Raw genomic sequence first — 10,731 nt, 5'->3', positions numbered from 1 at the left:
AGACCAGAGAGGTAGTAGGATAATGGTGCTGACAGACAGGTCTATATCCCCATTAGTTAGTCCAGACCAGAGAGGTAGTAGGATAATGGTGCTGACAGACAGGTCTATATCCCCATTAGTTAGTCCAGTCCAAAACCAGAGAGGTAGTAGGATAATGGTGCTAACAGACAGGTCTATATCCCCATTAGTTAGTCCAGACCAGAGAGGTAGCAGGATAATGGTGCTGATAGGCAGGTCTATATCCCCATTAGTTAGTCCAGACCAGAGAGGTAGTAGGATAATGGTGCTGATAGACAGGTCTATATCCCCATTAGTTAGTCCAGACCAGAGATGTAGCAGGATAATGGTGCTGATAGACAGATCTATATCCCCATTAGTTAGTCCAGTCCAGACCAGAGAGGTAGTAGGATAATGGTGCTAACAGACCGGTCTATATCCCCATTAGTTAGTCCAGTCCAGACCAGAGAGGTAGCAGGATAATGGTGCTGATAGACAGGTCTATATCCCCATTAGTTAGTCCAGACCAGAGAGGTAGTAGGATAATGGTGCTGACAGACAGGTCTATATCCCCATTAGTTAGTCCAGACCAGAGAGGTAGCAGGATAATGGTGCTGATAGGCAGGTCTATAACCCCATTAGTTAGTCCAGACCAGAGAGGTAGTAGGATAACGGTAATGACAGACAGGTCTATAGCCCCATTAGTTAGTCCAGACCAGACCAGAGAGGTATTAGGATAATGGTGCTGATAGACAGGTCTATATCCCCATTAGTTAGTCCAGACCAGAGAGGTAGTAGGATAATGGTGCTGATAGACAGGTCTATATCCCCATTAGTTAGTCCAGACCAGAGAGGTAGCAGGATAATGGTGCTGATAGACAGATCTATATCCCCATTAGTTAGTCCAGTCCAGACCAGAGAGGTAGTAGGATAATGGTGCTAACAGACCGGTCTATATCCCCATTAGTTAGTCCAGTCCAGACCAGAGAGGTAGCAGGATAATGGTGCTGATAGACAGGTCTATATCCCCATTAGTTAGTCCAGACCAGACCAGAGAGGTAGTAGGATAATGGTGCTGACAGACAGGTATATATCCCCATTAGTTAGTCCAGAACAGAGAGGTAGTAGGATAATGGTGCTGACAGACATGTCTATATCCCCATTAGTTAGTCCAGTCCAGACCAGAGAGGTAGTAGGATAATGGTGCTGATAGACAGGTCTATATCCCCATTAGTTAGTCCAGACCAGACCAGAGAGGTAGTAGGATAATGGTGCTGATAGACAGGTCTATATCCCCATTAGTTAGTCCAGACCAGACCAGAGAGGTAGAAGGATAATGGTGCTGACAGACCGGTATATATCCCCATTAGTTAGTCCAGACCAGAGAGGTAGTAGGATAATGGTGCATACAGACAGGTCAATATCCCCATTAGTTAGTCCAGTCCAGACCAGAGAGGTAGTAGGATAATGGTGCTGATAGACAGGTCTAAATCCCCATTAGTTAGTCCAGACCAGACCAGAGAGGTAGTAGGATAATGGTGCTGATAGAAAGGTCTATATCCCCATTAGTTAGTCCAGACCAGAGAGGTAGCAGGATAATGGTGCTGATAGAAAGGTCTATATCCCCATTAGTTAGTCCAGACCAGAGAGGTAGTAGGATAATGGTGCTGATAGACAGGTCTTTATCCCCATTAGTTAGTCCAGACCAAAGAGGTTGCAGGATAATGGTGCTGATAGACAGGTCTATATCCCCATTAGTTAGTCCAGACCAGACCAGAGAGGTAGTAGGATAATGGTGCTGACAGACAGGTATATATCCCCATTAGTTAGTCCAGACCAGAGAGGTAGTAGGATAATGGTGCTGACAGACAGGTCTATATCCCCATTAGTTAGTCCAGTCCAGACCAGAGAGGTAGTAGGATAATGGTGCTGATAGACAGGTCTAAATCCCCATTAGTTAGTCCAGACCAGACCAGAGAGGTAGTAGGATAATGGTGCTGATAGAAAGGTCTATATCCCCATTAGTTAGTCCAGACCAGAGAGGTAGCAGGATAAAGGTGCTGTCAGACAGGTCTATATCCACATTAGTTAGTCCAGACCAGAGAGGTAGTAGGATAATGGTGCTGATAGACAGGTCTTTATCCCCATTAGTTAGTCCAGACCAGAGAGGTAGCAGGATAATGGTGCTGATAGACAGGTCTATATCCCCATTAGTTAGTCCAGACCAGACCAGAGGTAGTAGGATAATGGTGCTGACAGACAGGTCTATATCCCCATTAGTTAGTCCAGACCAGACCAGAGAGGTAGTAGGATAATGGTGCTGAAAACAGGTCTATATCCCCATTAGTTAGTCCAGTCCAGAGAGGTATTAGGATAATGGTGCTAACAGACAGGTCTATTTCCCCTTTAGTTAGTCCAGTCCAGACCAGAGAGGTAGTAGGATAATGGTGTTGACAGGTCTATTTCCCCATTAGTCAGTCCAGTCCATAGAGGTATTAGGATAATGGTGCTGATAGACAGGTCTATATCCCCATTAGTTACTCCAGTCCAGAGAGGTAGTAGGATAATGGTGCTGATAGACAGGTCTATATCCCCATTAGTTAGTCCAGTCCAGACCAGAGAGGTAGTAGGATAATGGTGCTAACTGACCGGTCTATATCCCCATTAGTTAGTCCAGTCCAGACCAGAGAGGTAGCAGGATAATGGTGCTGATAGACAGGTCTATATCCCCATTAGTTAGTCCAGACCAGAGAGGTAGTAGGATAATGGTGCTGACAGACAGGTCTATATCCCCATTAGTTAGTCCAGACCAGAGAGGTAGCAGGATAATGGTGCTGATAGGCAGGTCTATAACCCCATTAGTTAGTCCAGACCAGAGAGGTAGTAGGATAACGGTAATGACAGACAGGTCTATATCCCCATTAGTTAGTCCAGACCAGACCAGAGAGGTATTAGGATAATGGTGCTGATAGACAGGTCTATATCCCCATTAGTTAGTCCAGACCAGAGAGGTAGTAGGATAATGGTGCTGATAGACAGGTCTATATCCACATTAGTTAGTCCAGACCAGAGAGGTAGTAGGATAATGGTGCTGATAGACAGGTCTTTATCCCCATTAGTTAGTCCAGACCAGAGAGGTAGCAGAATAATGGTGCTGATAGACAGATCTATATCCCCATTAGTTAGTCCAGTCCAGACCAGAGAGGTAGTAGGATAATGGTGCTGACAGACAGGTATATATCCCCATTAGTTAGTCCAGACCAGAGAGGTAGTAGGATAATGGTGCTGACAGACAGGTCTATATCCCCATTAGTTAGTCCAGTCCAGACCAGAGAGGTAGTAGGATAATGGTGCTGATAGACAGGTCTAAATCCCCATTAGTTAGTCCAGACCAGACCAGAGAGGTAGTAGGATAATGGTGCTGACAGACAGGTCTATATCCCCATTAGTTAGTCCAGAGAGGTAGTAGGATAATGGTGCTGACAGACATGTCTATATCCCCATTAGTTAGTCCAGACCAGACCAGAGGTAGTAGGATAATGGTGCTGACAGACAGGTCTATATCCCCATTAGTTAGTCCAGACCAGAGAGGTAGTAGGATAATGGTGCTGACAGACAGGTCTATATCCCCATTAGTTAGTCCAGACCAGACCAGAGAGGTAGTAGGATAACGGTGCTGACAGACAGGTCTATATCCCCATTAGTTAGTCCAGAGAGCTAGTAGGATAATGGTGCTGATAAACAGGTCTATATCCCCATTAGTTAGTCCAGACCAGACAAGAGAGGTAGTAGGATAATGGTGCTGATAGACAGGTCTATATCCCCATTAGTTAGTCCAGACCAGAGAGGTAGCAGGACAATGGTGCTGACAGACAGGTCTATATCCCCATTAGTTAGTCCAGACCAGAGAGGTAGCAGGATAATGGTGCTGATAGACAGGTCTATATCCCCATTAGTAATTCCAGACCAGAGAGGTAGTAGGGTAATGGTGCTGACAGACAGGTCTATATCCTCATTAGTTACTCCAGTCCAGAGAATTATTAGGATAATGGTGCTGATAGACAGGTCTATATCCCCATTAGTTAGTCCAGAGAGCTAGTAGGATAATGGTGCTAACAGACCAGTCTATATCCCCATTAGTTAGTCCAGTCCAGACCAGAGAGGTAGCAGGATAATGGTGCTGATAGACAGGTCTATATCCCCATTAGTTAGTCCAGACCAGACCAGAGAGGTAGTAGGATAATGGTGCTGACAGACAGGTATATATCCCCATTAGTTAGTCCAGACCAGAGAGGTAGTAGGATAATGGTGCTGACAGACAGGTCTATATCCCCATTAGTTAGTCCAGTCCAGACCAGAGAGGTAGTAGGATAATGGTGCTGATAGACAGGTCTATATCCCCATTAGTTAGTCCAGACCAGACCAGAGAGGTAGCAGGATAATGGTGTTGACAGACAGGTATATATCCCCATTAGTTAGACCAGACCAGAGAGGTAGTAGGATAATGGTGCTGATAGGCAGGTCTATATCCCCATTAGTTAGTCCAGACCAGACCAGAGAGGTAGTAGGATAACGGTGCTGACAGACAGGTCTATATCCCCATTAGTTAGTCCAGACCAGAGAGCTAGTAGGATAATGGTGCTGACAGACAGGTCTATATCCCCATTAGTTAGTCCAGACCAGACCAGAGAGGTATTAGGATAATGGTGCTGATAGACAGGTCTGTATCCCCATTAGTTAGTCCACACCAGACCAGAGAGGTAGTAGGATAATGGATAAGTTAGTCCCCGTAGCTCAGTTGGTAGAGCATGGTGTTTGCAACGCCAGGGTTGTGGGTTCGATTCCCACGGGGGGCCAAGTACAAAAAGAAGAAAAAAAAAATTGTATGAAATGAAAATGAAATGTATGCATTCACTACTGTAAGTCGCTCTGGATAAGAGCGTCTGCTAAATGACTAAAATGTAAAATGTAAATGTAAATGGTGCTGATAGACAGGTCTATATCCCCATTAGTTAGTCCAGACCAGACCAGAGAGGTAGTAGGATAATGGTGCTGATAGACAGGTCTATATCCCCATTAGTTAGTCCAGACCAGAGAGGTAGCAGGATAATGGTGCTGATAGAATGATCTATATCCCCATTAGTTAGTCCAGTCCAGACCAGAGAGGTAGTAGGATAATGGTGCTAACAGACAGGTCTATATCCCCATTAGTTAGTCAAGTCCAGACCAGAGAGGTAGCAGGATAATGGTGCTGATAGACAGGTCTATAACCCCATTAGTTAGTCCAGACCAGACCAGAGAGGTAGTAGGATAATGGTGCTGACAGACAGGTATATATCCCCATTAGTTAGTCCAGACCAGAGAGGTAGTAGGATAATGGTGCTGACAGACAGGTCTATATCCCCATTAGTTAGTCCAGTTATCCCCATTAGTTAGCTAGTAGGTCAGGTCTATATCTAGTAGGTCAGGTCTATATCCCCATTAGTTAGTCCAGACCAGAGAGGTAGAAGGATAATGGTGCTGATAGACAGGTCTATATCCCCATTAGTTAGTCCAGACCAGAGAGGTAGTAGGATAATGGTGCTGACAGACAGGTCTATATCCCCATTAGTTAGTCCAGACCAGAGAGGTAGCAGGATAATGGTGCTGATAGGCAGGTCTATAACCCCATTAGTTAGTCCAGACCAGACCAGAGAGGTAGTAGGATAACGGTGCTGACAGACAGGTCTATATCCCCATTAGTTAGTCCAGACCAGACCAGAGAGGTATTAGGATAATGGTGCTGATAGACAGGTCTATATCCCCATTAATTAGTCCAGACCAGACCAGAGAGGTATTAGGATAATGGTGCTGATAGACAGGTCTATATCCCCATTAGTTAGTCCAGACCAGAGAGGTAGTAGGATAATGGTGCTGATAGACAGGTCGAATATCCCCATTAGTTAGTCCAGACCAGAGAGGTAGCAGGATAATGGTGCTGATAGATAGATCTATATCCCCATTAGTTAGTCCAGTCCAGACCAGAGAGGTAGTAGGATAATGGTGCTAACAGACCGGTCTATATCCCCATTAGTTAGTCCAGTCCAGACCAGAGAGGTAGCAGGATAATGGTGCTGATAGACAGGTCTATATCCCCATTAGTTAGTCCAGACCAGACCAGAGAGGTAGTAGGATAACGGTGCTGACAGACAGGTCTATATCCCCATTAGTTAGTCCAGACCAGACCAGAGAGGTAGCAGGATAATGGTGCTGATAGACAGGTCTATATCCCCATTAGTTAGTCCAGACCAGAGAGGTAGTAGGATATTGGTGCTGATAGACAGGTCTATAACCCCATTAGTTAGTCCAGACCAGAGAGGTAGCAGGATAATGATGCTGATAGACAGGTCTATATCCCCATTAGTTAGTCCAGTCCAGACCAGAGAGGTAGTAGGATAATGGTGCTAACAGACAGGTCTATATCCCCATTAGTTAGTCCAGTCCAGACCAGAGAGGTAGTAGGATAATGGTGCTAACAGACAGGTCTATATCCCCATTAGTTAGTCCAGTCCAGACCAGAGAGGTAGCAGGATAATGGTGCTGATAGACAGGTCTATATCCCCATTAGTTAGTCCAGACCAGAGAGGTAGTAGGATAATGGTGCTGATAGACAGGTCTATATCCCCATTAGTTAGTCCAGACCAGAGAGGTAGTAGGATAATGGTGCTAACAGACAGGTCTATATCCCCATTAGTTAGTCCAGACCAGAGAGGTAGTAGGATAATGGTGCTGACAGACAGGTCTATATCCCCATTAGTTAGTCCAGACCAGAGGTAGTAGGATAATGGTGCTGACAGACAGGTCTATATCCCCATTAGTTAGTCCAGACCAGACCAGAGAGGTAGTAGGATAATGGTGCTGAAAACAGGTCTATATCCCCATTAGTTAGTCCAGTCCAGAGAGGTATTAGGATAATGGTGCTAACAGACAGGTCTATTTCCCCATTAGTTAGTCCAGTCCAGACCAGAGAGGTAGTAGGATAATGGTGTTGACAGGTCTATTTCCCCATTTGTCAGTCCAGTCCAGAGAGGTATTAGGATAATGGTGCTGACAGACAGGTCTATATCCCCATTAGTTACTCCAGTCCAGACGAGGTAGTAGGATAATGGTGCTGATAGACAGGTCTATATCCCCATTAGTTAGTCCAGTCCAGACCAGAGAGGTAGTAGGATAATGGTGATGACAGACAGGTCTATATCCCCATTAGTTAGTCCAGACCAGAGAGGTAGTAGGATAATGGTGCTGACAGACAGGTCTATATCCCCATTAGTTAGTCCAGACCAGAGAGGTAGTAGGATAATGGTGCTGACAGACAGGTCTATATCCCCATTAGTTAGTCCAGTCCAAAACCAGAGAGGTAGTAGGATAATGGTGCTAACAGACAGGTCTATATCCCCATTAGTTAGTCCAGACCAGAGAGGTAGCAGGATAATGGTGCTGATAGGCAGGTCTATATCCCCATTAGTTAGTCCAGACCAGAGAGGTAGTAGGATAATGGTGCTGATAGACAGGTCTATATCCCCATTAGTTAGTCCAGACCAGAGATGTAGCAGGATAATGGTGCTGATAGACAGATCTATATCCCCATTAGTTAGTCCAGTCCAGACCAGAGAGGTAGTAGGATAATGGTGCTAACAGACCGGTCTATATCCCCATTAGTTAGTCCAGTCCAGACCAGAGAGGTAGCAGGATAATGGTGCTGATAGACAGGTCTATATCCCCATTAGTTAGTCCAGACCAGAGAGGTAGTAGGATAATGGTGCTGACAGACAGGTCTATATCCCCATTAGTTAGTCCAGACCAGAGAGGTAGCAGGATAATGGTGCTGATAGGCAGGTCTATAACCCCATTAGTTAGTCCAGACCAGAGAGGTAGTAGGATAACGGTAATGACAGACAGGTCTATAGCCCCATTAGTTAGTCCAGACCAGACCAGAGAGGTATTAGGATAATGGTGCTGATAGACAGGTCTATATCCCCATTAGTTAGTCCAGACCAGAGAGGTAGTAGGATAATGGTGCTGATAGACAGGTCTATATCCCCATTAGTTAGTCCAGACCAGAGAGGTAGCAGGATAATGGTGCTGATAGACAGATCTATATCCCCATTAGTTAGTCCAGTCCAGACCAGAGAGGTAGTAGGATAATGGTGCTATAAGACCGGTCTATATCCCCATTAGTTAGTCCAGTCCAGACCAGAGAGGTAGCAGGATAATGGTGCTGATAGACAGGTCTATATCCCCATTAGTTAGTCCAGACCAGACCAGAGAGGTAGTAGGATAATGGTGCTGACAGACAGGTATATATCCCCATTAGTTAGTCCAGAACAGAGAGGTAGTAGGATAATGGTGCTGACAGACATGTCTATATCCCCATTAGTTAGTCCAGTCCAGACCAGAGAGGTAGTAGGAAAATGGTGCTGATAGACAGGTCTATATCCCCATTAGTTAGTCCAGACCAGACCAGAGAGGTAGTAGGATAATGGTGCTGATAGACAGGTCTATATCCCCATTAGTTAGTCCAGACCAGACCAGAGAGGTAGAAGGATAATGGTGCTGACAGACCGGTATATATCCCCATTAGTTAGTCCAGACCAGAGAGGTAGTAGGATAATGGTGCATACAGACAGGTCAATATCCCCATTAGTTAGTCCAGTCCAGACCAGAGAGGTAGTAGGATAATGGTGCTGATAGACAGGTCTAAATCCCCATTAGTTAGTCCAGACCAGACCAGAGAGGTAGTAGGATAATGGTGCTGATAGAAAGGTATATATCCCCATTAGTTAGTCCAGACCAGAGAGGTAGCAGGATAATGGTGCTGATAGAAAGGTCTATATCCCCATTAGTTAGTCCAGACCAGAGAGGTAGTAGGATAATGGTGCTGATAGACAGGTCTTTATCCCCATTAGTTAGTCCAGACCAAAGAGGTTGCAGGATAATGGTGCTGATAGACAGGTCTATATCCCCATTAGTTAGTCCAGACCAGACCAGAGAGGTAGTAGGATAATGGTGCTGACAGACAGGTATATATCCCCATTAGTTAGTCCAGACCAGAGAGGTAGTAGGATAATGGTGCTGACAGACAGGTCTATATCCCCATTAGTTAGTCCAGTCCAGACCAGAGAGGTAGTAGGATAATGGTGCTGATAGACAGGTCTAAATCCCCATTAGTTAGTCCAGACCAGACCAGAGAGGTAGTAGGATAATGGTGCTGATAGAAAGGTCTATATCCCCATTAGTTAGTCCAGACCAGAGAGGTAGCAGGATAAAGGTGCTGTCAGACAGGTCTATATCCCCATTAGTTAGTCCAGACCAGAGAGGTAGTAGGATAATGGTGCTGATAGACAGGTCTTTATCCCCATTAGTTAGTCCAGACCAGAGAGGTAGCAGGATAATGGTGCTGATAGACAGGTCTATATCCCCATTAGTTAGTCCAGACCAGACCAGAGGTAGTAGGATAATGGTGCTGACAGACAGGTCTATATCCCCATTAGTTAGTCCAGACCAGACCAGAGAGGTAGTAGGATAATGGTGCTGAAAACAGGTCTATATCCCCATTAGTTAGTCCAGTCCAGAGAGGTATTAGGATAATGGTGCTAACAGACAGGTCTATTTCCCCTTTAGTTAGTCCAGTCCAGACCAGAGAGGTAGTAGGATAATGGTGTTGACAGGTCTATTTCCCCATTAGTCAGTCCAGTCCATAGAGGTATTAGGATAATGGTGCTGATAGACAGGTCTATATCCCCATTAGTTAGTCCAGTCCAGACCAGAGAGGTAGTAGGATAATGGTGCTAACTGACCGGTCTATATCCCCATTAGTTAGTCCAGTCCAGACCAGAGAGGTAGCAGGATAATGGTGCTGATAGACAGGTCTATATCCCCATTAGTTAGTCCAGACCAGAGAGGTAGTAGGATAATGGTGCTGACAGACAGGTCTATATCCCCATTAGTTAGTCCAGACCAGAGAGGTAGCAGGATAATGGTGCTGATAGGCAGGTCTATAACCCCATTAGTTAGTCCAGACCAGAGAGGTAGTAGGATAACGGTAATGACAGACAGGTCTATATCCCCATTAGTTAGTCCAGACCAGACCAGAGAGGTATTAGGATAATGGTGCTGATAGACAGGTCTATATCCCCATTAGTTAGTCCAGACCAGAGAGGTAGTAGGATAATGGTGCTGATAGACAGGTCTATATCCCCATTAGTTAGTCCAGACCAGAGAGGTAGTAGGATAATGGTGCTGATAGACAGGTCTTTATCCCCATTAGTTAGTCCAGACCAGAGAGGTAGCAGAATAATGGTGCTGATAGACAGATCTATATCCCCATTAGTTAGTCCAGTCCAGACCAGAGAGGTAGTAGGATAATGGTGCTGACAGACAGGTATATATCCCCATTAGTTAGTCCAGACCAGAGAGGTAGTAGGATAATGGTGCTGACAGACAGGTCTATATCCCCATTAGTTAGTCCAGTCCAGACCAGAGAGGTAGTAGGATAATGGTGCTGATAGACAGGTCTAAATCCCCATTAGTTAGTCCAGACCAGACCAGAGAGGTAGTAGGATAATGGTGCTGACAGACAGGTCTATATCCCCATTAGTTAGTCCAGAGAGGTAGTAGGATAATGGTGCTGACAGACATGTCTATATCCCCATTAGTTAGTCCAGACCAGACCAGAGGTAGTAGGATAATGGTGCT

At 45.2% G+C, this 10,731-nt stretch overlaps 1 non-coding gene across 1 annotated transcript; it reads left to right on the top strand.

Annotated features, from left to right (window-relative positions):
• The first annotated feature begins 4,780 nt into the window (after window positions 1-4,780).
• Window positions 4,781-4,853, top strand: trnaa-ugc (transfer RNA alanine (anticodon UGC)). Its single transcript has one exon. It is a non-coding gene; the product is annotated as a tRNA-Ala (tRNA).
• Window positions 4,854-10,731: the final 5,878 nt, after the last annotated feature.

Source organism: Salmo salar, unplaced genomic scaffold (assembly GCF_905237065.1).
Source record: "Salmo salar unplaced genomic scaffold, Ssal_v3.1, whole genome shotgun sequence".
Lineage (NCBI taxonomy): Eukaryota > Metazoa > Chordata > Actinopteri > Salmoniformes > Salmonidae > Salmo > Salmo salar.
Note: the sequence above shows the minus strand (reverse complement) of the source record. Positions and strands in the feature narration are given on the sequence as shown.